Genomic DNA, 25,854 nt, shown 5'->3' with positions numbered 1-25,854 from the left:
TTCCTTCCTTCCTTCCTTCCTTCCTTCCTTCCTTCCTTCCTTCCTTCTGTCCTTCCTTCCTTCCTTCCTCTCTTTCATATTCAGCCATTTCTTTTATGGTCTGAGTTTTGGGAGCATATGGTTATATACAATTTGTACGATAACCACTATCATTTTTCCTATATTGCTTGTGATTTCTAATTCTCAATTTTCATGATTTGATTTTTTTCTTGCTCTTTTTTACATTAAATGTGTTATTGGTTTATCAATGCTATTGATGAGTCATTTTTAAACTAGCTTTTAATTTTATTTATTAATTGAAGTCTTTTGTTTTTTCTTTTAATTTGTAACTTCTTAGTTCACTTTTTTGTTTCTCAATTTATTTGAATTTATTTAACTAGAAACTGAACTGAAATGAACCGAACATTAATACATCAATCAACAAGCAGGAATTAAATGCTTATATATGAAGCATTGTGCTGTCCACTAGGGATAGAAATACAAAAGCTAAGTTTTCCAGTTCCGTTTTTTTCCATCTTCCAGCTCTCACTGTCTACCCTTCTGAATATCAGTTCCATTTAAATGCCCTCCCCCCTTCCCCTGCCCCGAGCTAATTGGTTATGGTAAGGGAGTGAAAATACTTATTTTCTTTGCCAGACTCTTTACAATCATTGTTCAGTAACTTCTTCTAGAATGAACCTTAGATCTTTCAATTCAAATTTATCACCTGATTAAGAATCTAGTAGCTGCTATCTACTGACCCCCAGCACACTCTCCTTCCTTCCCACAATGAATTCAATGCCTGGTTTATAGTTTTTCTCTCCATTCCAACCCCTGCCTTCATCCTAAGAGAATTCAACATACGTATTGATGCAACTGCAAGCATCCTAACTTCCCAGGTCCTCAATCAACTCATTTCCCATGACCTACTCCTCCACTCAACCTCACTTACACATAGTCCTCCCAGCATTGTTGAAAAGATAAAATGAGGTAATATTTGTAAAAGACTTTACAAACCTTAAATTTTAATAAAATCTAACTTTTCCATCACCTTTAAAGTTTCTCATGGCATCCCAGTCCCCACCCTCTCACCTGAAGACCTTGCCCCATACTTTACCAAAAAATATTGAGGCCATTTGCCAAGAGCTCCCTTTTTTTCCCCTTCTCATCTCAAATCATCTAAATGTCTTTCTCCACTACCTCCTCTCTTAAACCTTTCTCACATTATGGAAGAGCTCTTCTCCTTGCTCAGGCAAATCTTTTAGTAAGACATGGACACATATTTTGTGTAACCAAAAAAAACTTAATTCAGAAGGAAAATTTGAGGTAAATGGAGGAAAACATAAACCTAAGTTATAACTTAAAATGAGAATGAATTAAACTACCCAATAAAATGAGTGATAGTTTTATAAGAAAGCAAAGTCCAACAATGTTAAATATATATGAAAAAAACAAATAAATCAAATCCTTAATATGCTTATGACCCCATTCCATCCCATCTTCATTAGAAGATTGCCCCTCCCATTATCCTTGCATTCATCTTCAATCTTTCCTTGTCTACTGACCGTTTCCCTACTTCCCAAAACATGCCTATCCCTCCCCCATCCTTAAAAAATCCCTCTTGTGATCTGATCATTTCTGGTAGTTCTTATCCTGTATCTCTCCTCATTTTCATGGCTCAAATCCTTGAGAAAGCCATCCAAGATCTGTACTTCACTTCCTTTTCTCTCACTCTTTCCAAACCTTGCTCTCTTTTGCTGCTCCTTTTCCATGTCTGAGTACTTCTCCTTCTCCTTTGCTGGATCTTCCACTGAGTCATATCCGATAACTGTAGGTGTCCCCCATGGCTCTATCCTTTTCTTTCCATGCTATTTTATTTGGTGATATCATTAGCTCCCATGGATTCAATTATCATCTCTAGGGAGATAATTCCTCTCTCTCTCTCCCCCCCATATATGTATATGTACATATATATGTATATGTATATAGATATATATGTATATGTATATATATTATATATATATGTATATGTATATACAAATCTCAACCTCTCTCATGACCTTCAATCTAACATTATTCACTGCTTGTTGGGCATCTTGAACTGGATATGCCATAGACATCTTAAATTCAACATATCAAAAACAGAACCTGTTATCTCCCCCCTCCCCCAACTTCTTCCAAAATTCCCTATTACTGTTGAGGGCACCAGTCCCTCAGGTATCTTTGACTCCTCATTCTCTCTCATCCCAAGTCATGGCATATCCACTTTCACAACATCTTTCTCTCTAACATTGCCACCAAACCTGGCCTCAGGTACTTTTCCAGCTAGAGCACTAGACCTGGCATCAGGAAAATCCACATTCCAATATGGCTTCAGATACTTAGTAGCTACATAACCCTGGGCAAGTCACTTCATCTTTGTCTGCCTCCATTTTCTCATCTGTAAAATGAGCTGGAGAAAGAAATGGCAAACCAAACCTGTTGAATTTGAGATTCTTGTGGGATAGCTAGCTTGAAATGTCAGATAGGCAGTTGGTTATGTGCAGCTGGAGCTACAGAGAAAGACTAGGACTGGATATGTAGATGTGGAATCATCTGAGTAGAGATATATTTAAACCCGTGGGAGCTGATAAGATTACCACATGAAAGAGTATAAAATAAAAGAGAAGGCAATTCAGGACAGAGCCTGGAGGTACACCTGTAATTCGGGGAAGTGACATGGATGAAGAAGTAGCAAAGGAGATTGAGAAGGAGCAATAGGTAGAAGGTAGAACCTGTGGTTCTACCACAGACAGGTAGAAGGAGAACCACAAGAGAGCCATTTCAAGAAAACCTAGAAAGGAGACCGGATTCAGTATAGGGTAGTAAAAAATTATACATACATACATACATACTTACATACATACATACATGCACACACATATTATAGAGAGCTCCAGAAGCATAGGGACTGAGAAGATGCCATTTGATTTGGCAATTAGGAGACCACTGACAATTTTGAAGAGAGCAGTTTCAGGTTAATGATGAGGGCAGGAAGCAAATTGCAGAGGGTTTAGAAGTGAGTGAGAGGAGAGGAAGTGAAAGCAATGAGTATAGACAGGGTTTTTTTTTCTGTGAACTTGACTGAGAAAAGAAGAAGATATATCAATAATAACTAACAGGGGAAGTAGATGCAGTGAGGGTTTTTATATTTTTTCCTCACTTGTTAATATTAGTTAATTTAGGAATATTAATTTGTTCCTGACTACTACTGTTTCATCCCATAAATATTGATAATGCATTTTTATTATCTTTTATATGCCTATAACATGTGTATAATAGATTTGTATATTATATGCATATATATGCATGTGGAATGCAGTTTCTCTGGTACTATAGCTCACCAGTCCCTATCCGGTGTCCTTCCAACAAAATCAATCACCAATTAATGTTTATCTATATCAATTTGACCAGTGACCCTTCCTTAATAACAATAATAATTAACATCATTTAAAGACCAGTTGTGATGCTGTCCCAGCTTTTTCCTTTTATAGCAAATTTCTATAATAAGAGCAAGTATTCTGTAGAAGATATAAACACAATGCAAGTATATAAGATCTTACTGTTTTCAATCAGAATGTCTAGTCATTCCATATCCCAAACAACTTAGTAAATTAGTATTTGGGCTTGCTATCTGCCTGCTAATACTTATATAGTCATGTCTAAGATTAAGTAGCTCATTCTTTCAAGATGCTATGGGAATAATTGAACAAAGGTAAAAAAAAAGCTTGTGAAACAGAGATATGAATCTATTAATTTATGAGGTTAAAGTCAGAAACTTCTGTCTTATTTTAAGGAATAGAATTTCAGTATCATCAGTCTTCTTAGCAAAGAGTAATGTTTGTGTAATATCTATTTCATTTGAATGTCATTAACAGCCAAACATGTTCTACTACAGGCAACCCATTTGATATATATTGTTCTCGGCATACAATTGGAATTAATTACATAAGTGTATCTACACATCCCATCCCAAGTAAATTGGAGTAAAGTCATCCTCTCGTAAGAAGATTCATTTGTGTAATCTTTGGACCTAGGGGTGGAGAGCCTCTTCTTGCAAGACAAGAACCTCTGTTTTCGTATATAGGATTAGATCCTTAACAGCATCTGATTCTCCTAAAGGAATGAACTGAATGAACTGAAGTGGAAAATGTTTGAGAAAGCAACAAGATCAGACAACCCTTTATGTCAAGTGTAAATGACTCTAATGGTGCACGTAAAATCTAAATTCTTGAAAGTTTCAAGTGAACTATGGATCCCTAATTAGATGTTCCCCTTATAGCTCTATTGTTGGTAAGATCAGAACCATAGGGTTCCAGCTATTTTTCACCACATAAGCTAGTTGTTAGAGATACAAAATTTGAAAGCCTACACTGATTTGTATTGAAATCTGTTTTGTGAAAGATTTTAGCAAGAGCATCATGGAAGTCTCTACAAGTAACTTGGAACTAGAGAAGTAAATTTACTTAAGAGGTGCCCCTGAGGACAAGAATTTTCCAGATTTCCCCAAGAAAAGTTGTTCTAGAGATTAGACAACTACATGAGGCATCTGAGATCCAAGATGAAATTTGCTGATTAAATGGACTTTGAGACTGGGTCACTAAAATGCAAAAAAAATACTTAATGTTAGTTAATGTGGATGGTCATTACTGTATTCCTTTGGCTTTTTGCTGCACCATACCTGTATACTGAGTTTTCTCAGTTATCTTGGTGTCAGCAAACCCCGCCCCCCCAAATTAGTCCATAGTTTTAGACATTTTTACTATGGTTTGTACTGTGATTGGTCAATTTTGTTCTCCTTGCATTAGCTTGTCAGGGAAAATTGTGAAAGTCTTCCATTGACAAAAAAGGGAAAATTGAAAAAACACCAAGTGATTTTGATCTAATTGTGTAATTGAAATGATTCTGTATCACCCCTCATATGTTGTAAAATTGCGTAAGCCATGTTTCTTTGTCTCTGATCTTAGTTCAGAAATTCAACTGACCTGTTCTGAGTAATGCTCAGAAATTCAGTTCTCCCACTAATCACCAAATGCCATTGATTCTTCCTTTGCTGCCCCTAGGGGTGGGATGGAAGAAAATTATGATCATTTTGGTATTTTTCTTATTGGTCGAATTGTTTTCCTACTTGTGCTTATGTTGCTGTTGTGGATTTTGCCTCCAGTGTAACTCATCAGTAGGCTCCTCCGCTTCTTCTACTCATGCACCACTTAGGGAACTATGTGAAACATAGCGTTGGAAAGATTCTATGAGCAGGTCACAAGAGGTGGAGTGTATGGGAGCAGGCCAGAGTAGGAATATGCCCTATGATGCCACATAAAAATGGAAACTACTTTGAGTAGAAGAGATCCGCCCCCTTACATTTGGCGTAATTGGCAGGATAGTCTGCCCCCTTATGGTACCTTCTCCTCCTCCTCTAGGATTAAGACCCCATGTCCTTTTACTTTTCCCATTCTAGTCCCTCCATACTACTGCTTTTTTTCTATTCTTTCAAAGTTCTCTTTTCTTGTTGAGTTTCTAAAGGAATTAACATCCTTTCACCATTCGCTTGTGGATGCTTTTCGCTGCCCTTGACCACCCCCATCTGCATCTTCACAACTTTCCATTATGTTGTCACCTCCTCTCAAAAAAGATATCAATTCATTATAGAGAGTCATGGGATTTAGTCCATCCATCAATTAATCAATCAAAAGGCATGCTTATGTTCCAGGCACTATATACTAGATACTGGTGATAAAAAGTTAAAGAATGAAGTAATCCCTACTCTCAAGAGGCTTACATTATGACAGTACAGACAGCAAATATATACACACATATACAAGTATACATATACAAATATATATGTATATGTACACACAGACACATACATATATCCGAATCTCTACATATACATACATATGTATGATATATGGAATTAAAATAAAGACAATAAACAGAAACAAGTATAATGTAGTCAAATCCAAGGTAGTTAGGGAAGGAGGGCATGAGCAGTTGAGATTAGGAAAGTCTTAATGTAGAAGGTGCTGCCCGACTTGCATCCTGAAGGAAGAGAAGGATTCTATGAGACAAAGGTACAGAGGAAGTCCATGCCAGGTGATGGCTAATGCAGAAGTAGAGAGACAAGAGATGAAGTGTGGGGCATAGGGAACAGAGAGAAAGCCAGTTTGCCTGGATTACAGAGTGAGGGAGAGGTAGTAATGTATCATGTATAATGTACAACGATGTCGGAGAGATAGTTTGGGGCCATGTTGTAAAAGTCTTTAAAAGGTGAACTGAAGAGTTGATATTTGATCCTAGACGAGGCAACTGGAATTGACTGAATAGGAGTGTTATGATTAGATCTGTGTTTGAGAAGATCGCTTTGGCATCAGTGTGAGGGATTGAATTGGATTAAGCAGAATTGGGCAGAGACATGAGGCAGGGAGATTAACTGTAATAATCTAGCAAAGAGTTAATAAGGCCCTGAACTAAGATGGTGGCTGTATGAATGGAGAGAAGGGGTTGGATGCAAGGAATGTTGTGGAAGTAAAAAAAAAATGCTTCGGCAGCATATTGGTTATGAGTGATCAAACATTGAGAATAAGTCTGAGGTCATAAACGTGGAGGTCTGGAAACCTTGTGATACCTTCAATGGAAAAAGGAAATTTGGAAGAGGAGTGCGTGTGGTGTATGAGATAATAAATTCTATTTTGAACATGTTGGGTTTGAGATGCCTCTGTGATATTCCAGTTTGAAAATGCCCAATAAGTGATAGGAGACTGAAACTCGACTGGCTATGACTGGAATTATAGACCTGTGAGTCATTTTCATAGAGATGATAATTAAACCCATGGGAGGTGATAGGGTCACTGAACGAGAAGAGAATGAGAGAGAAGAAAATAGGGCCACAGCTGAACCTTATGGAAGACCCACGATTAGAGCACACAATATGGCTGATGAATCAGCAAAGGATACTGAGAATGAGCCCTCAGATAGGAACAGAGCCCAGAGAGTGTAATATCATGAAAACCAATAGAAGAGTGAGTGCAGGGCCTGTCAGGAGTGACAAATGTAGCAGGGAGGGTGGGGGGAAGGGTAGCTAAGTGGCTATGCTAAGTATTTAAGTTCTCCAGTGTTATTTCATGAATGTTTTCACCTTGTTTAGTGTTTCTGTCTTATCTTGTGGATTCAGTTCTAGTTACTCTTGTGGGATATGATTTTACCTGTGAAAGCCTTTCCTGCAAAACATAAGAAGAATACTTCTTGACCAGATTAAACTATGCAATTAGATTGGTGGTCTGCTGAATTACTCTATTAATACATAGACATACACCCACACACATGTATGTGTATGTACACACATGCATAGCAATTCATTTTAAATTTATATATGTATGTATACACACACACACACACACACACACACACACACACACACACACTATAGCTGGACCTGGGCCCAAAACTTAAAGTAGGAAAAGACCAGATTGGATTGCATTTAAGAAATTCCCATTTTATGAGATTTTTGGGTTGAGGATTGTGGAAAAATGTAGTAAATACTTAATAAAAGCTTTTTTTTATTCATTCATCCATCTATCTTGCTCATCATCCATCCTCTTTACTCCTGTGATCTTTTCACTCTACCATCTGTCTTCCTTTTTCTCCAAAGATTAGGAGGCCCTCTAGCAGTCTACAGGACCAAGTGAGCTATTTAGCTGGCAGATCAATGAGGTTTGAATTCTCCCTCAATGGGTTATCCTTAAACAGTTTCAGAACCTTTTAATTAATCAGAAGTTATTTATTGAGTTCTTCACATACTCAGTAGAAAAAGCAATAAATAATCTATGATTCAGAAAACTGGAAATTCTAGTCCTGGTTAAGTCACAAATTGCTTCTATGACTTTGTGTGGAGGTGATTTCACCTCTCTTTAGGCCTAGTTTCCCTGTATTTTAAATTAGGGAGTTGAAGTAAATGCCCTTAAGGTTCTGTTTAGGCCTAAAATTCTATAATTGTAGGACCATCAAATAGTGTTGTTGCCTTCAAGGAATTTGCAATCTAGTTACAGGGATTATATGCCCCGGTAAAAGTATAATGCACAAGGAAAGTAGTATTTAAGAAATAAACTATGAAAGAGAGAGAGAGAGAGAAAGAAATGAGGGAGGAAGAGAGAGAGAGAGAGAAACGTGGGAGGGAGAGAGATTCCAAAAAGAAGATCAGAAAGGACAGGAATCATTAGGAAAGGCTTCCCAGAGGAAGTGGGAGTCAAACTGGGCTTTGAAGAACATTGTGGATAGAAGAAGGAAAGGTACTTCAGGTGAGAGGAACCCCAAGAAGGGAAGTCATAGATGAGAGGCTGAGCGTGGTCTATTTTTGAGAAGGGAGAGAGATCTGGCTGGAGGGGAGATTTATGTTAGGGAGTTAAGGTAAGTAATGCTGTCTAGCTAAGGCAAGGCCAGATTGAGGTGGGGCTTGAAAACCAGGCTGAGGAATTTGCTGCCATGACGTGATATATGGTAAAAGTCTTTTGTGCAATGGGTTAAGACATAAAAATGACACTCTCCTTATAGTGGCTCCTAAATCTTGGGATTGCTTACTTGAATTTTGTCTCTGTATGGGGAGATATGGGTGTCTTTTAGAGAGGAAAATGAGAACTCGTTTCCCTCCTCCTTCCCCCAAATTTGTGGCTCTTTGCAAATACTCAACAATTCTAGTGTCATGGATGAGAATGGCTTATTGAAATTTGTATCTAAGCACAGCATAGGAAAGTTTATTCAGTTGGTGAGAGAGTAGTGCATGGCCTCCACCACCCCCACTACACTGCAGGGTAGAATGGTGGGTGGTGACTCAGGGGAGTAGTGCCACATGCTCTCCAGTTGAAGGCACAGAGCCCCAGGGGGGTCCAGGTTTAAATGAGATTTTCAAATAAAGAGTCTTCCTTGTCGGTCGACATATTGTAAGTGAGACAATGGGATTAAGGAACATCGATGTGTAGCAAAAGTGAGGAGGGGTGTCCAGCAGTGGGCCTGGAGTCAGGAAGATCTAAGTCTTCAAATCTGGACTCAGATATATGTTAGCTGTGTGAAACTAGGCAAGTCTGTCTGCCTTAGTTTCTTCAACTGTAAAACGAGGAGTATAATAATACCTACCTCTCAGGGTTGTCGTGAGGACCAAATAAAATAATAATTATGAAGGACTAAAAGTGCTATAGAAATGCTAGCTATTATTATTGCTATTTTTTTTACTATTCGCTATTATTATTGTTTTTAAAAATTAATAAGGGAGGATTACTCAGGATGAGGAAAGTGGAATTGCTGGTGTAATTTCAGCAAGCTTGCCAGAGAATTTCAGCAGCCAGCTCTAAGTAGTACCAGAGTTGTTTAACCAGAGACAGTCCTAGGAGAGTAAAACCATAGACTCCTCTGGCTATTTACAAATCATCTCACAGCAACAACAATCACTGCCTTGTATTTGCTGTTAATTCAGGCCCAACATGCAATGATCAGTGTAGCTTTGGGCTTAGAGACCACGGGACAACAGGGAAACAAATTTTGTTGTTGTTCTGTTGTTTTCAGTAGAGTGCGTCTTTGTGACCTCCTTTGGAATTTTCTTGGCAAAGGTACTGGAGTGGTTTGCCATTTCCTTCTCTAGATCCTTTGACAGATAAGGAAACTGAGGTAAACAGGGTTAAATGATTTGTCCAGGGTCACACAGTTAGTATCTAAAGCCAGATTTTAACTTGGGAAAACGAGTCTTTCTGACTCCAGACTCAAAGCTCTATCCACAGCACAACCTAGCTGCCTTTAAAGTAGGACCTGAGTCTGTTCTTATCCTTGCTTACCTGACCAATTCTAGGTCCAGTTGGGCCTCCTGCTCTCTCTACTCAAGAGACAATTTTACTTGTGGCACTGCAGAATTGAGGAATGTATTAAGAATGTCTCTTTCTAGATTTTGGTCTACAATTAGGTAGACCAAATTAGGCCCAAGGTCCATTGGTACATATGTTTTGGTCATGTCCTGTGTAGATGAACAATGACCTGGGCCCAAAGCTGAATTAGAGGAAAAGAGAAGATTGCATTGCATTTGGGAAATTGCTTAATGCTTTCAATGATTCTGAGCTGCTCCATCACACACAAACCCTAACCTTCATCAGAGAAACTTGCCACAAAGATTTTTTTTCACAGGTACCAGTTTCCTTTCTAATTTTAGCTGTGTTGATTATCACACTAGAAATCTGTGTGATCTAACTTCCATTAGAGCCTGTCTACATCAAGGAAACCCTTTTACTCTTCCTTAATTGATTCTCCATCTTATTCCCCAAGGTTTCTGTTCTATACTTTCTCTTGTCTCCTTGAACATTCCATGGCACTCCCTCAGCTAAGGCCCTCATGTCTTACTTTACTTGAGAAAATAGAGGCCTCTTCCATTGTCTTTATGAATTTCATCTCTCTGATAAAAGGTGACATTTCTCTTTGACAATAATCAATGCCTCTATAATCATCCTTAATCCCGTCCCTTCATATCTCTTCTAGCAGATTGTTCCCTTCATCTTCCCTCTCTAATTTTAATCTCTCCCTAATTATGAGTTCATTCCATCCTCCATATGCACATGCAGGCATCTCCTCCATTCTTAAAAACCCTTGTTAGACTTGACTGTCTTCTCAAGCTTTTTGTGCCACACTTTTATCTGTTTCTTAGCCAAACCCCTGGAAAAGTCTGGCTTCTGACCCTATCACCTAACTTAAATTTCTTTTTTTTTAAAGTTATCAAAGGTTTTGTAATTGCTAGATCTGATGATCTTTTTCAAATCCTTATTCTTTTTGACATCTTATGACCCTTAGATGCTATTGACCACTTTCTCCTCTTGGTACTTTCTCTTCTCTGGGATTGTTACCTTGTTTTCTTGGTTCTCCTATGTAGCTTAACTTACCTTACCTTAGCCTTTTTTGCTGGATCACCCTCATGGTGGGTATGTTCTAAAACTTCATGCTGGGATCTTTTCTCTATATTCTACTATATTATATGATCCGCTTCTATGGTTTTAATGGTCATCTCTGTGTATGATGATTCCAAGATTTGTGTATCTAGTCCTGGTCAATTTCTAGAGCTCTAGTCATGGATTGCCATGAAGATTGCCATACTAAGCCATTCAAACTGGATGTCCTGTAGGCATCTTAAACTCAATATTTCCAGGACAGAACTCATTTTTTCTACCTAAGTCTACCTCTCCTCTAAATTTCCCTGTTTCTATTGGAAGTACCACCATTCTTCCAACTTCCAATGTTCAAAAACACTGGTGTCCTGTTTAACTCTTCATTCTTCAATCAGTTGCCAAATCTTGTTGTTGATTTTTTTCTACTACCATAATGTTTGTGGCATCTATCTCGTCTTACTCTCCAGTCACTACCTTAATTTCAGGCTGCATAAGAAGTTCAGCCCTGCTGGACCCATGTTCTCCATCTGGGTCTTCAGGGACATGATTACCAGGCACTTCCTGGGGTATGCCTACATCAACATCCAGCAGCCAGCAGATACTGAATGTGCCCCAAATACAATGAACTTTGTTGTAATTAAAAGCAAACCAATCTGTATTGTGTGGTCTCCTCAGGATCCCTTTTTGAGGAAATAAAGAGTTGGGAATGTTTTCATTAAAAACCTGGGTAAATCCATAGACAACAAAAGCATTTTATGACATCTTTTCAGCATCTGGGAACATCTTGTTCGTCAAGGTGGTGTGTGATGAGGTTGGTCCTAAGGTTATGCATTTGTATACTTTTAGACCCTGGATCTTGCAGACAGGGCCATTGAGACAATGAATGGTATGCCTCTCAATGACCTCAAAGTGTTTGTTGGTAGATTCAAGTCAAGGGAAATGAAACTGTGAGCCAAAGCTAAAGAATTTACCCATGTTAATATGAAAAAAAACTTCAGTGTTGATATGGATGATGAAAGATTGAAGGAACTTTTCAGCAAATATGGTAAAACTCTGAGTGCAAAAGTGATGACTGACTATAGTGGAAAATCCAGGAGGTGTGTTGCCCACTTTCCTTGTGGGTGGGAGTGAGCTATTTGTGCTGCCCCAGTGGAGATCATTATGATCGTGGACCAGCTGTCCTCAGGGAGACGCTGTAGGTTGGGTGCCACAGCGGGAGCCAGGAAGCCAAGGCGGTGCATTACATTGGATCTTGGCTTGGAAGAGTTTTTACAAGATGGGTGCAGCAAACTTTCCAGAGCACCCAGGCTGCAGTAGCCTACAGAAACTCCTTTGCTGCTGATCACAAGGCCACAGATCCTATTCTTAAGGACTGCCCTGTCTCCTACTATAATGAATGGGACCCACTTGAGGAAGTGATTGTAGGCAGAGCTGAAAATGCCTGTGTTCCACCATTCACTGTGGAAGTTAAGGCCAACACATATGAAAAGTATCAGACATTTTACCAGCAGCAAGGAGGCCAGTATTTTCCCAAAGAGCATCTGAGAAAGGCTGTTGCTAAAATTAAGAAATGTGCAATATTTTGAAAATGAAAGGAGTGACTGTTAAGAGGCCTGATCCCATTGATTGGTCTTTCAAGTACAAAACACCAGATTTTGAGTCTACAGGTTTGTATGGTGCAATTCCCAGAGATATTCTGATTGTAGTTGGAAATTAAATCATTGAAGCTCCCATGGCATGGCATTCATGCTTCTTTGAATATCGAGCATACAGATCAATTATCAAAGATTATTTCCATTGTGGGGCTAAGTGGACAACAGCTCCTAAGCCCACAATGGCTAATGAGCTTTATGACCAGGATAATCCAGTTTATTCTGTAGAAGACAGACATGCATTGGCTGCTCAGGGAAAATTTGTGATGAATGAATATCAGCCATGTTTTGATGCTGCTGACTTCATTTGAGCTGGAAAAGATATTTTTGCACAGAGAAGCCAGGTAACTAATTACCTAGTCATTGAGTGGACACATAGATATCTTGCTCCAGACTATAGAGTGCATATCATCTTCTTTAAAGATCCCAATCCAATGTATATTGATGTTACCTTCAATATGATTGGACCTGGTCTTGGGCTTTCCAACCCTGACTGTCTCTGTCATCAGATTGAACTTTTCTTTTTTTTATGTTAATTTTTATTTATTTTTTTGTTTTCAACATTTACATATATAATTTTGTTTTAGCCTCGTAACAACACTGGAACATATATGAATTTTGTAGATGAAGACACTGGTAGACAGAGGTTAAGTGACTTGCTCAGGTGCACAAGGTGTTATTCTTATGGTACAGATGAAAACATTGAGGCAAACAGAATTGAATGACTCAGTATCACACAGCTTGTAATTGTCTAAGGCAATATTTGAACTCAGATATTCTTATTTTTAATGGTAATTTTTAATTTATTTTTTTGTTTTCAACATTTACCTCCACAAGATTTTGAGTTCCAAATTTTCACCCCATCTCGCCCCTCCCCCCACCCCAAGATGGCATGTATTCTAAGTACCCCTTCCCCTAGTCTGCCTTCCCTTCTATCTCTCCCCCCCTTCTCTTATCCCCTTCCCCTTCAATTTTCCTGTAGGGCAGGATGGATTTCTGTATCACATTTCCTGTATTTCTTATTTCCCGGTTGCATGTGAAAACATTTTTTTTTTAAACATGTGTTTTTAAAACTTTGGGTTCCAAATTTTCTCCCTTTCTCCCGCCCCACCCACCCTCATTGATAAGGCAAGCAACTCAATATGGGTTAAATATGTGCAGTTATGCAAAACACTTCCATAGTAGACATGCTGTGAAAAACTAACTCTATTTCCCTTAATCCTATCCTGCCCCCCCATTTATTTTATTCTTTTTTTTGACCCTGTTCCTCCTCAGAAGTATTTGCTTCTGATTACCCCCTTTCCCAATCTGCCCTCCTCTCTATCATCCCCCTATTCTCTTCTCCCCTCCCCCCCCCCCATTTTCCTGTAGGGTAAGGTAGATTTCCATTCCCAATTGAGTGTGTGTGTTATTCCCTCCTTAAGTCAAATCCGGTAAGAATAAGATTCACTCATTCCCTCTCACCTTCCCCCCTTTCCCCTCCACTGTAAGAGCCTTTTCTTTTCTGTTTTTTTTTGTGAGACAATTTACTCCATTCTACCTTTCCCTTTCTCCTTCTGCTAGTATAATCCTCTCTCACCCCTTAATTTTATTCTCCAGATATGACCCCTTCATGTTCAACTCACCCTGTGCCCTCTATCTAACTATCTATATCTATATATACGTACATATAATTTTTCCCCTCCAACTACCTTAATACTGACAAAGGTCCCATGAGTTACAAATATCATCTTTCCACATAGGAATGTAAACAGTTCAACCTTAATAAGTCTCTTATGATTTCTCTTTCCTGTTTACCTCTTCATGTTCCACTTGAGTCTTGTATTTGAAAATCAAATTTTCAGCTCTGGCCTTTTCATCAAGAATGCTTGAAAGTCCTCTATTTCACTGAATGACCATTTTTTCCCCTGCTGGGTTATGCTCAGTTTTGCTGGGTAGGTGATTCTTGGTTGTAATCCTTTCTCCTTTGCCCTCCAGAATATTATATTCCATGCCCTGTGATCCCTTAATGTAGAAGCAACTAAATCTTGTGTTATCCTGATTGTGTTTCCACAACACTTCAGTTGTTTCTTTCTGGCTGCTAGTAATATTTTCTCCTTGACCTGGGAACTTTGGAATTTGGCTACAATATTCCTAGGAGTTTTCCTTTGGGGATCTCTTTCAGGAGGAGATTAGTGGATTCTTTCAATTTCTATTTTGCCCTCTGGTTCTAAAATATCAGGGCAGTTTTCCTTGATCATTTCTTGAAAGATGATGTCTAGGCTCTTTTTTTGATCATGGCTTTCAGATAGTCCAATAATTTTTAAATTGTCTCTCCTGGATCTATTTTCCAGGTCAGTTGTTTTTCCAATGAGATATTTCACATTGTTTTCTAATTTTTCATTCTTTTGGATTTGTTTTACACTGTCTTGATTTCTCATTAAGTCACTAGCTTCCAATTGCTCTATTTTAATTTTTAAGGAAGTATTTTCTTCAGTAATCTTTTGGACTTTCTTTTTTATTTGGCCAATTTTGCTTTTTAGGGCATTCTTCTCCTCATTGGCTTTTTGGACCTCTTTTGCCATTTGGGTTAGGCTATTTTTTAAGGTGTTATTTTCTTCAGTATTTTTTTGGGTCTCCTTTAGCAAGCTGTTGACTTGTTTTTCATGATTTTCTTGCATCACTCTCAGTTTTTCCTCTACATCTCTTACTTGCTTCTCAAAATCCCTTTTGAGCTCTTCCATGGCCTGGGACTGATTCATATTTTTCTTGGAGGCTTTGGATGTAGGAGCTTTGACTTTGTTGTCTTCTTTGGTTGTGTGTTTTGATCTTCTTTGTCACCAAAGTAAGATAATATAGTCTGATGTTTTTTGTGCTGCTTACTCATGATCCCAGCCAATTACTTGAGTTTTAAACTCTTTGTGAAGGTAAAAGTCTGCTTCCAATGTGTAGAATGTACTGTCCCAAGCTTTGGGGGTTTGTGCAGCTGTTTTCAGAGGTACTTCTAGGTATCTGAAAATTTTCAGTTCTTCCAAGGTGCTATGATAAGGCGTAAGGTGTTTTCTCTCCACCGCCAGAAGAAATTCCACCACACCAGCATTCCTCCTTGCCCCAGGACTGCCCCTCGGAACTGTGACCCAGATTCAAAAGCAAAGCAAGAGATTCCTGCCTTAGCACTGGCAAAGAGATTCCTCCAATCCCCATCTGATCAGTCACTCAATTTCCCCTCAGTGTGTGGGCCGGAAGCTCAGGAAACAGCCATGGCCCAGCCTGTGTTTGGGACTTGTGGCTGAAACCTAGCTCCTCTCTCACCGCAGTCACAGATTTTTCCCACTGACCTCCCAAGTTGTCTTTGGTGTTCATGGGTTGAGAAGTCTGGAAACTGCCACAGCTGCCTGTGATTCAGTGCTCTGAGGCCTGCTCCAGGGTTGCTGTGACCTGTGCACCCACACCAAACTGCACTCCTCTCCCCACCCGGTGCGATATACTTTTCTGATCAACCATCCAGGCTGTCTTTGGCTGGAAATTTGTTTCACTCTGTCTTTTTGTGGGTTCTGTTGCTTTAGAATTTGTTTAGAGCCATTTTTATAGGTATTTGGAGGGATTTGGGGGGAGCACTGAAACAAGTCACTACTTTCCCTCCGCCATCTTGGCTCTGCCTCCCAGATTGAACTTTTCAAGAAAGCAGGGTGGACTATAGTTACTCCTCCAACTCCAATCATCCCAGATGTCTGTCCACTCTGGATGTCATCCAAATGGCTCTCCATGAATGTCTTAATGCTGGATGAAAAACGTGTAATGATAGATGCCAACAAAGTTCCAATTCAAAAAATGTTTGGAAAACTGGGTATTTTGGCAATCAAAGTTAATATTCGTAATGCCAATCCATTGGGAGGAGGTTTCCATTGTTGGACCTGTGATTTGTGTGGCACCCTGCAATCCTACTTTGACTAGAACTGGCCAGATGAGTGGTTGTGGCTACTTAGCTTGAAATAAACCTAGTAAGCTTAGGTATAAGCTTCATTCTACTGCTAAAACAAATGCATGAGTTAGCCATATAGTGCTTTAAGCAATCATGTCCTTAACCAGAGCCTTGAACCTAGTTTATTCTCACTCTCTTCCATATAAAGGAAAAAAAAAACTTAATTGCTTAAGTTTTGGGGCTAACTTTTTGAAACGCTTTGTTTCTACTCCTGAAGTCCTATTCACCTTGGCTTCAAGTGTGAACTTGACAATGTGTTTCGAGGCAAAGGTTAGCTGCTAGCATAACTTGGCCTCTAATGTTTAACCATCTACTTCTGTTTAATTTTCTATCCAAAAGGCAGCTTGAAATGATAGCCCCGAGTTTAACTTTCTTCTGTTAAACAGTGTTGTATATGTCACTTTTTTTTCAAAATAAGAAAAATACTTAAGAAGTCACATTTTAAGTGGTACCAGAAAACTGCCTCTTTTTCTAACAGTATTTTAGTTAATTTTTTATTTTTGTTTTTTAAGATAAGATAAACTAAACTATGCAAACATCAAAGGGAGTTGTACAGGAATTTTGTTAATATTCTCATCTCAACACTTAACATTAATGTTATTTGCTTCTAAAACCATTTTCATATGACTTACCTCATTTGAAATGAAATGTTTTGTCCACATTTCCTGTTATTTCTAAGGTTCTTACAAAAATAATCAATGTAGCAAGATACAATTATAATTTCCCATCTCTAACTTTTTGGTGTGTTCAGTAGCTATACTCTACTACATGTACAAGTTTCCTTTCTTTGGTAAGTTATGTTTACATAAGTGCAGAGTCTTTAAAGCATAACTGGGAGATAAGAGTCTTCAGTAATTAATGGAAAAGAACCTACATGCATACATATGACCTGGTTTTAATGTTGGATACTAGACATGTGTTTTTTATGCTAATAAAAATTTTTGTGTTCAAAACAACAACAACAAAAAGAAAATCCAAAGGCTTTGGTTTTCTGAGTTTTGAGAAACATGAGGATGTCAATAAGACAGTTGAAGAAATGAGTGGAAAAAACACCAATGGGAAAATGGTATTTGTAGCTGGGCACAGAAAAAAAAGTTGAATGCAAGGCTGAATTAAAACGGAAATTTGAGTAGCTAAAATAGGAGAGATTAGCTGCTGCCGGAGGGATCTCTATATTAAGAACCTGGGTGATACCACTGATGATGAAAAATTAAGGTAGGAATTTTCTTTTTTTTTTTAGATCAATTACCTGTGCCAAGGTGATACTCAAAGATGGGTGAAGTAAAGGGTTTGTCTTTATCTGCTTTTCTTTGCCTGATGAGGCTACCAAAGCAGTGACAGAAATGAATAGTTGCATCATGGACTCTAAAGCCGTGTATGTTACACTTGCACAAATGAAAGAAGAAAGAAAAGCCTATCTTACCAAGCAATATATGCAGCATATTACAGGAATGAGAACCTTCCCTGCCAACAGATCATCAATCAGTTTCAGCCAACTCCTGGGGGCTGCAAGCAGTGCCCTGGGCTCAGTATAGACCCCCTTATTATGCTCCTAATCAAATAGCCCAGATGACACCTAATCCACCATGGCAACAATGTGGGAGTCCTCAAGGCTTCCAAAGAGTGCCAAACTCCATTCTCCAATCTGGCCCACACCCAACTCTTCTCTACCAGGCTCCAGTCAGGCTTCTTGTGGTCTTCCTACTACACATCAACAAGTGGGAATGCTCACTGCTGTGCAAAATTTGTCTCCTAGACCCATTGTAACTACCCCGTACCTACAGCTGTCCCTCCTTACAGATATGCTGCAATTGTCCAAAGCTCCAACCCAGTTATCCAGATTTTGCGGACATCTCAGCCAACATTCTATGTGGAAGGCCAGGAGCCCCTGAAAGCTTCCATACTGGCTCCTGCTCCTCCCCAGGGACACAAGTAGATGCTGGGAGAGTGTTTGTTCCCATTGATTCAAACCATGCACAATAATTTAGTTGGGAAGATCACAGGTATGCTGCTAGAGATATAAAATTCAGAACTGTTGCACATGCTGGAGCCTCCAGAATCACTCCATTCAAAGGTGGAGGAAGTTGTTACAGTATTACAAGCTCACCGTGCCAAGATGGAAGCTGCTGAGTAAATGGTCATGGTTGCTGCTCCTTCTTAGACCAGAAAAACTGGATACTGTGACGCTAAATAGCCCCTTCATTAAATGATCGCTCAACATGTGGAGACTTCTTCATGGTTCTACAGACTGAAAAATGAACAATGAACATTAGATGACAGAAGAAGCTGATCCCATTCTGTTTTTTTTTTCCTTTGGGAAAAATCAATTTGAAAGGTTAAGTCTTAAAAACATAAACGTTTTTCAGTGGTCCAAATTCACAGGTTTCTCGTGTGTGGCCCGGACCCTGTTAACTTTTAATTTAATTTAATTTTTCTCTTCTAAAAAAGCTTTTCTGACAGCATTTTTGTTTGGGTTTTATTGGGAATTGGTTTTCTTTGAAATATCCAATTTACAGAGTCTGAAAAAGTATTTCTCAATAAAGAAGTAAAACTTAAAAAAACAACCCAAATATGTACAGATAAAATACATACAGGAGAAATTGGGGGTGGTGTTGCTTATTGATTGAGTTAAAATAGCAAGTAACCCACAGGCCAATGGAAAGATGAGTGGTGCATGTAATCAGGTAATGGTGTCTTACTAACAATGCTTTTGGTCTAAAAGTGACAAACATATGCAAATACTCACATATATCTGTAGTATTGATTTGGAAATTCCCTCTAGTGATGCAGATTGTGAACTATCCATGCCTGCCCATGCTTTTCAGCTCTTGTCGATAAACTCCAATATAATTTCCATAAGGTGTCCACCTAGTGCTGGAGGCTTTCATCTAGCTTCTCTTGACGTCAAAAGATGTCACAGGAACACTGTGGTTGTCTACCTTTCATTCCTTGCTTTTGCTAAATGACCAGCCCATCTTCTTTTCTTATTGTGCTATACAATTCCTTGATGACCTCTTTTACAGCCAAGTCTCAATGTGAATAATGAATCTCTTGAAGTGATTGCATGTATTTGGGTTTGGACCATTCAAAGTTATAATTATGTAAAATATTATAATTAGTTGCAGCTGGTGGAAATACATGGCAAAAATTTGAATAATGAGATCATTTCAGAGGATTTATTGCTTGCCCTAATCAGGACCTAGATGTACTGTTCTTTGGAATATCTCACTGCTTATCTGTTAGAGATGGCTCACACTCACAATGCACCTTTCCATCACCCTCTGTGTGATAGTCATTTTCAAGTCATTTTCAAGTCATTGTATTCTATTCTTTGATAGCATAAACATATCACCCAGGAAATATATTGTGAGGAAGGGAGATGGGCTGGTTCTTTAGAAAGAATATAGCCTAAATGTTGTCCTGGTAATCTCAAATTGAAAAGACCTAGAAGAAAACCTTCATCATATTAGATATCTGTGCTATGGGAGATTTAGGGAAGAATGGGGACTTGAGTGCCCATATCCGTTAGGTCATGGATATATTGAGGTATTGTTAAGAAAGTATGAAATTTAAGAATACCTCGAAAGACCAAGCCACATCAACTGACAGAATACATTTTTTTATCCATAAAGCAAAGAAAATAGATACAATAGGATGAAATTTTTTATTTCAAAATAAATTATATCTGTTTGAAATTATTAGTATTTATAATACATTTGCAGAAATAAGAGAAATTATATTAGATTATGAATAAATTTGCAACACAATGTGCTTGGTTTTCCCAGTATTAATGAATTTTCTTTTAGAATCAGATTTGTTTCCTTAATTTAGAATTAAGGAGGGAAAACTTACCAATGGGCAGTTACCATTGCCAAAATGTAAATTACGTAACAACAAATTTAGTGCATCACAGTGGCTCATCTGCATTCTTCTGACAGTCATTAGGCCATGTGACATCTGGTGTTGATTAGGGCCAGACAACCACTTTACTGAGGAAATAGCTATATCAGAGGTATGATTGGCCTTGTGGGAGTGAAGAGTCATTTAAGTTTGTCATGTTGAATGTACAATACCTTCCTAAAGGAGTTGGATGTCAACATAGAGGAGGTGCTAGTTCTACAATGGGAATCTGTCCAAATGAATGCTTTTCAATTTGCTGATGTTGCTGAAGCTAATGCCCTTGCTAAACTGCATGTCTAAATGGCTGTATAGGATAATGTGCATTTGTGCACAGCTGTGATTCCTCTGGGTTGATTTGTAGATAAACTGGGCTGGCCCTCTTGGCAAGATGTGAAGAAGGTAAAATTTGTCCTAATTGTCCATATTCTACCCTTTTTGTGCTTATTTCTGAGGGTCACTTTAACCTTTCCCCTTTGGAGCTGAAAATAAGTCAATAAAGGGCAGTATGACGTACTAGTAGGAAAGGAACTAAAATATTGGACTCTGGGTTTTCACAGTTATAGTCATATCAGTTGGGTTTGAAAAGAAGTAAGGTAGAGAAAAGAACCACAAAGAAGTTATGAGGCTGAAATGTTTAAGGCCAGAGAAGAAAGCAATTCTTTTAGTAAACACAAATGAATGTATGTGTCTGTGTGTGTGTGTGGGTGTGGGTGTGTGTGTGTGTATGTGTGAGACAGAGATAGAGACAGAGAGCCAGAGACAGAAACACACACAGAAAAAAGCAGTAAATGAATTTAAAAATTTCTCAAATATGTTTTTATATAAAACAAATCTAGGTCATGTGAGCAATAAGATGGAGAACTAGACATCTTCTCTGATCTCCAAGGTTTCTCAAACCTCTTCAAAACAGAAGAGTGAAAGATAAAGCAACTTCAGCTATCTCTGTGGTTTAGATACTTGAACTCCAAAATAAGGTTAAAAAAACAAACAAACCAACCAGCTTACCCTGAACTCATTCAGTACCCTTCCCCCCAATGACACTTATGGCAGAGAGGCTGCACTACCAACCAAGGACCCAACAAATGGGTTTTCAACAAAATTCAACCCAACATGCCACACCAATCCTCTAAGTCTGTTCAACCACAAGAGACAGTCAACACCTTAGCAGCATTCCAGGGGCAAAAGCCTGTTGAGGCTGAGATGGATAACCACTGCAGTAGTGAACCATGGTTTATGCTGCAAAATATCTCTATAGAAGAGTGGAAGAACAGAGGGAAAGGGGTAGGATACTTGTCTAGACTTGAAATAGAGCTCAACACCATCTCCAGATTCCTTCCTCCTAGAACCTTGGAGATCCAAACTACAGAAATCAACTCTATAGCACCAAAGCAGTAACATTTTAAACTGCCAATTCTAGGCCAAAGAATTGAGAAGCAGAGGGAATGGGATGGGATACTGGGAAAGGACAGTGTGTGTGTGTGTGTGTGTGTGTGTGTGTGTGTGTGTGTGTGTGTGTGTGTGTTGGGAAGCTGGGGTATGTAGCATGCCACTAAGCCTGAGGGAAAGAGCTTAATATTCAACTGGGGCCAATTTTCTCCACCCAAAAGTCACCTGGGCACAGACTTAGAATGGTGAACTATGAATTTCCCATTGTGGGAGGAGGCTGAAACACTTAGATTCATCCTCCAATGAAACCACCGTCCAAGCAGAGGGTGTCAGAAAGTGAGAAATAGAGGAAAAAAAGAAGCAAAAGGTCTCAGGGAAAACAACAGACAACAAAACAAAACAAAACAAAACTCCAAGACCTCAAGCATAAACAGACCAAGAAAGAAACATTAACAACAGAAGGAAATAACTACCTCCAGGTCTAGTAACCGAGTTGAGGCATCTATGAAGAAATAATGAAAAACAAAAGAAAACAATCCCATAATTGATGAGACAGAAGAGCCTGTGGAATATGAGGAAAGCATGGAATCATAACACAGTTCCTGAGTGGTTTAAAAAATGAGAATTATGAGAGCAAAATTTATGACCTGCACAGTAAAAATAATGAGCAGAAGCAGAAAAAACTTCAATCTGCAATGGCAAGTTTCACCAAAGTCATCTTTGGAAGGTTGTTTGGCAGTTACATGGGTAGTGGATTGGGAGGAGGGGAGAGACTGGAGGCTGGAAGACCAGTTAGGCTAACAAGATAGTTCTGGTAAGAGGAAATGAGGGGCTGAACCTGGGTGATTACTGAGTGATTAGAGAGAAGGGGGTAGAGAACAGTTGTTACAGAGGTGGAAACAACAAGACTTGGCAACTGATTGGATATGGAGAGGTGAGGACAGAAGTGTCACAGATAGCTTCAAGGTTAGAAACTGGGTGATTGATTAGGGGGCTGGCAGTGCCCTCGGTAGACTGGGGGAAGTTTGGAGGAGGAATAGGTCTAACAGAGAGATGATGAGCTCTATGTAGCCTCGAAGTATTGTCACCATCACATCATCTTATTCTTTGATTCTCTCTTCAATCCTAGGTCTGTTTTTCTTCTGCTCCAACCCTTGCGGTATCTACTTTTTCTTATTCTCTGCTTATATCTCAATGTACACATTTAACCAAAGAAACAAAAGAGAGAACAATGGACTAGGAATACAAATTCTCAGAAGAGAAGGACAATCTAGAAGAGAAGCAAAAAATAGTAACACTAAAAGAAAACATGCTTATATTCAAACAAAACATATTGATCTTGAAAATAGGACATGTAGGCTTAGATTCTTATAATCTGGCCACTGCTCAGATTCTTACAATCTAGCTAATAGCTCACTAACACTCAGACTCCTTAAGAGTCTGCCCAATATGACGGATGTTCTAATAAACCTTGTCTTTGACTGAAGGAAGGCTTGGGTCGAATTCTTTCAGGCAGGACCTGCGTGTTGTGATATTGGGGTCCCAGCACCCCTAAACCTCAACATTTTGGTGGCCTGTTCAGGGAAACTACCTAACCCCAAGTTCTTCTCCAGCCAAGACTGAAAGGTATATAAGCCTCCCCCCTCCCCTCCTTTCTTGCTCTGCAATTGGGGTTGCTCTCCAAGCACCAAGGCTTGGAGGTGCTTTTCAAGCAGACAGTTACAAGGCTGTCTCACACTCTGCCTGACACTCTCAGGCTCTCGGTCCATGGGGTCGGTTCAAGGCCATGGACCTGGGTACACCTTCCGCAGCATAGAGGACAAGGACGGACGCCCTATCTGGAGGTGTATGCCCAATTCTGTTAATTCTCTTGGCACTAGAGAATTGGGGAAAATTGCAGTTGCTTTTTGGTTCCCTGAGGCTTACTTACTCCCTTCCCTCTACACCCCTGAATTCTCCTTCATGGAAGTTGCAGGGGAAAGTTAGAACAGCTAGAAATATCTTGGCAGATTCTGGAGGTTTTGTGATTGATCATTAAGGAGGTCCAAACTCCCTGGTCACTCTTTTCTCCCTCCCTTCGCTTGAGTCAAGAGGGTATCTGTTAACTCCTCTCATAGGAGAATAGAGTTTCACCCTTTACTCCTCACCTTTGATTTTACCCTCCCCCACCAGGGAAAGGAAGGAGGGAGGAGGGGCAGCAGCTACAGTGTGGGCCCCATTGGCAATGGCCTTGGGCCCAAGGGCAACCTTTGCCTGGAAGCATCACCCAGGTTCAGCACATCCTGCTCAAGGTAAAGAAGCTAGCCTCTGAACTTGGGTAAACACAATCTTCTAAATTTGTAGTTTTAACTGTTAATGATGAGATGTTGATTCTCTGTGTAAAGTAATTTGGAAATATATTTAACAAAATTGAAGTCAGCTGATTAGTAACGGGTTTGTTTCAAGTTTCAAATTGGTGAACTTTTTGTATCAGTTATGTCAAGCAACTTTTCATAATTTGGTTACCTCTAAAATAATTTGGCTATTGTTGATTATTATTTTAATGTGCAGACTAGCCAAAAAGCTTGTTTGGGTTATGACTTGCTGAGAATTTGCAAATGTATAGAAATCTCTAATGATTGGCTTTGTACACCAGGACAAATTTAAGTTTGAGATGTAAATCCTGGAAAAGTTTTTCCTAAGCTGTGATTAATGAAATTTGCTGTTTGAGGTAAAAGCTCATAGGATTTTATTTTGAGTTGTCTGATGGATCAAAATAATCCATCAATAATCAATAATCCACCATGTGAGAAATGCCACAAGCTACTCAGAAAATGTGATACTGGTGGGAAGTCAGCATTGGGAAAAGCTGACAGGACAATTTTAGCCTCAGTCTAAGATGGGATCCTCCTGGCTTGGTTTCCCCATTATGTTCCTTTGAAAAGGAATGTGACCCACCTGGCTATTCCTGAGTCTGGCTATGAGGTGGAAGATTTGATACTGCATGGTTGGAAAACTGAATTATCTGAATCCAAATAGAGCTAAGGATGTTTTATCTTGTCATATCTGGGCCTTGCAGTCTTTTCTGTCAGATTTGTGTCTTCCAGACTACAGGCCATTCAATTGATAGCAAACAGTGGGTACCAGCCAATGTCCCACCATGGCTTCCTGGATTCAGCCTGTGCTCAGTTCCAGTCAACCTCTTCTTTGGGACCCTCTTGAGGCAGGGACAGCTCTATGCCCCTTGCCAGCAGGAAGCAGTTTCAGAAGCTGAGACCTTTGCACCTTACCCCAAAAGAATTTGGGTCCCATTTGTTTGAGGGGGGAATGATGAGGATAGAATCTAGACCCCAGAAAGGAAAAAACCTTAGATTTTCCCAAATGGCCAAATCTCTGGTGTTCCCCTGAGGCTATAATCCTATCAACTGGCCTTTCATTGTGGACCTCCCTATGGCCCCAGGCCACTTCTCACCCTTAATCCTATCTAGGCTCCATTCTGCCTTGGCCACCTGGTCCAGGTCCCTGGAATTCTATTACCTCATAGACTACTTGGCCACTCCTAGATCCCTCCCGTAGTCTTTCTGTATATAAGGTCCATCTTGTCTCCATTAAGATGCTTAGATTCTTATAATCTAGCCACTGCTAAGATTCTTGCAATCTAGCCAATAACTCACTAATATTCAGAGTCCTTAAGAGTCTGCCAAATATGATGGATGTTCTAATAAACCTTGTCTTTGACTGAAAAAAAAAAAGAAAATAGGACATGTAGAGGCAACCTAAGCATCTAGGTCTCCCAGAAGAACATGACAAGACAAAAAATCTGAAAACTATAATTCAAAAAATTAATACAATGGAACTATCCAGAACTTCTGACCATAGAAAGTAAAATATTAATCCAAGTAATTCCTAGATTGCCTCCAGAAAAAAATCTTTTTTTCTCATATCTATTTAATTCCTAGGCTGTTCCACTGGAGACCATAGGCATAGTGTAGGGTTTACATACACACACACACACACACACACACACACACACACACACACACACACA

General features: G+C 39.2%; 2 pseudogenes; both read left to right on the top strand.

Moving 5' to 3' along the window:
- Positions 1-6,832: 6,832 nt before the first annotated feature.
- LOC114043390 lies at positions 6,833-16,666 on the top strand (annotated as a pseudogene).
- A 424-nt stretch (positions 16,667-17,090) lies between these two features.
- LOC114043205 lies at positions 17,091-18,740 on the top strand (annotated as a pseudogene).
- Positions 18,741-25,854: the final 7,114 nt, after the last annotated feature.

The sequence above is a fragment of the Vombatus ursinus genome, unplaced genomic scaffold, assembly GCF_900497805.2.
Source record: "Vombatus ursinus unplaced genomic scaffold, bare-nosed wombat genome assembly UNPS02014768.1, whole genome shotgun sequence".
Classification (NCBI taxonomy): domain Eukaryota; kingdom Metazoa; phylum Chordata; class Mammalia; order Diprotodontia; family Vombatidae; genus Vombatus; species Vombatus ursinus.
Note: the sequence above shows the minus strand (reverse complement) of the source record. Positions and strands in the feature narration are given on the sequence as shown.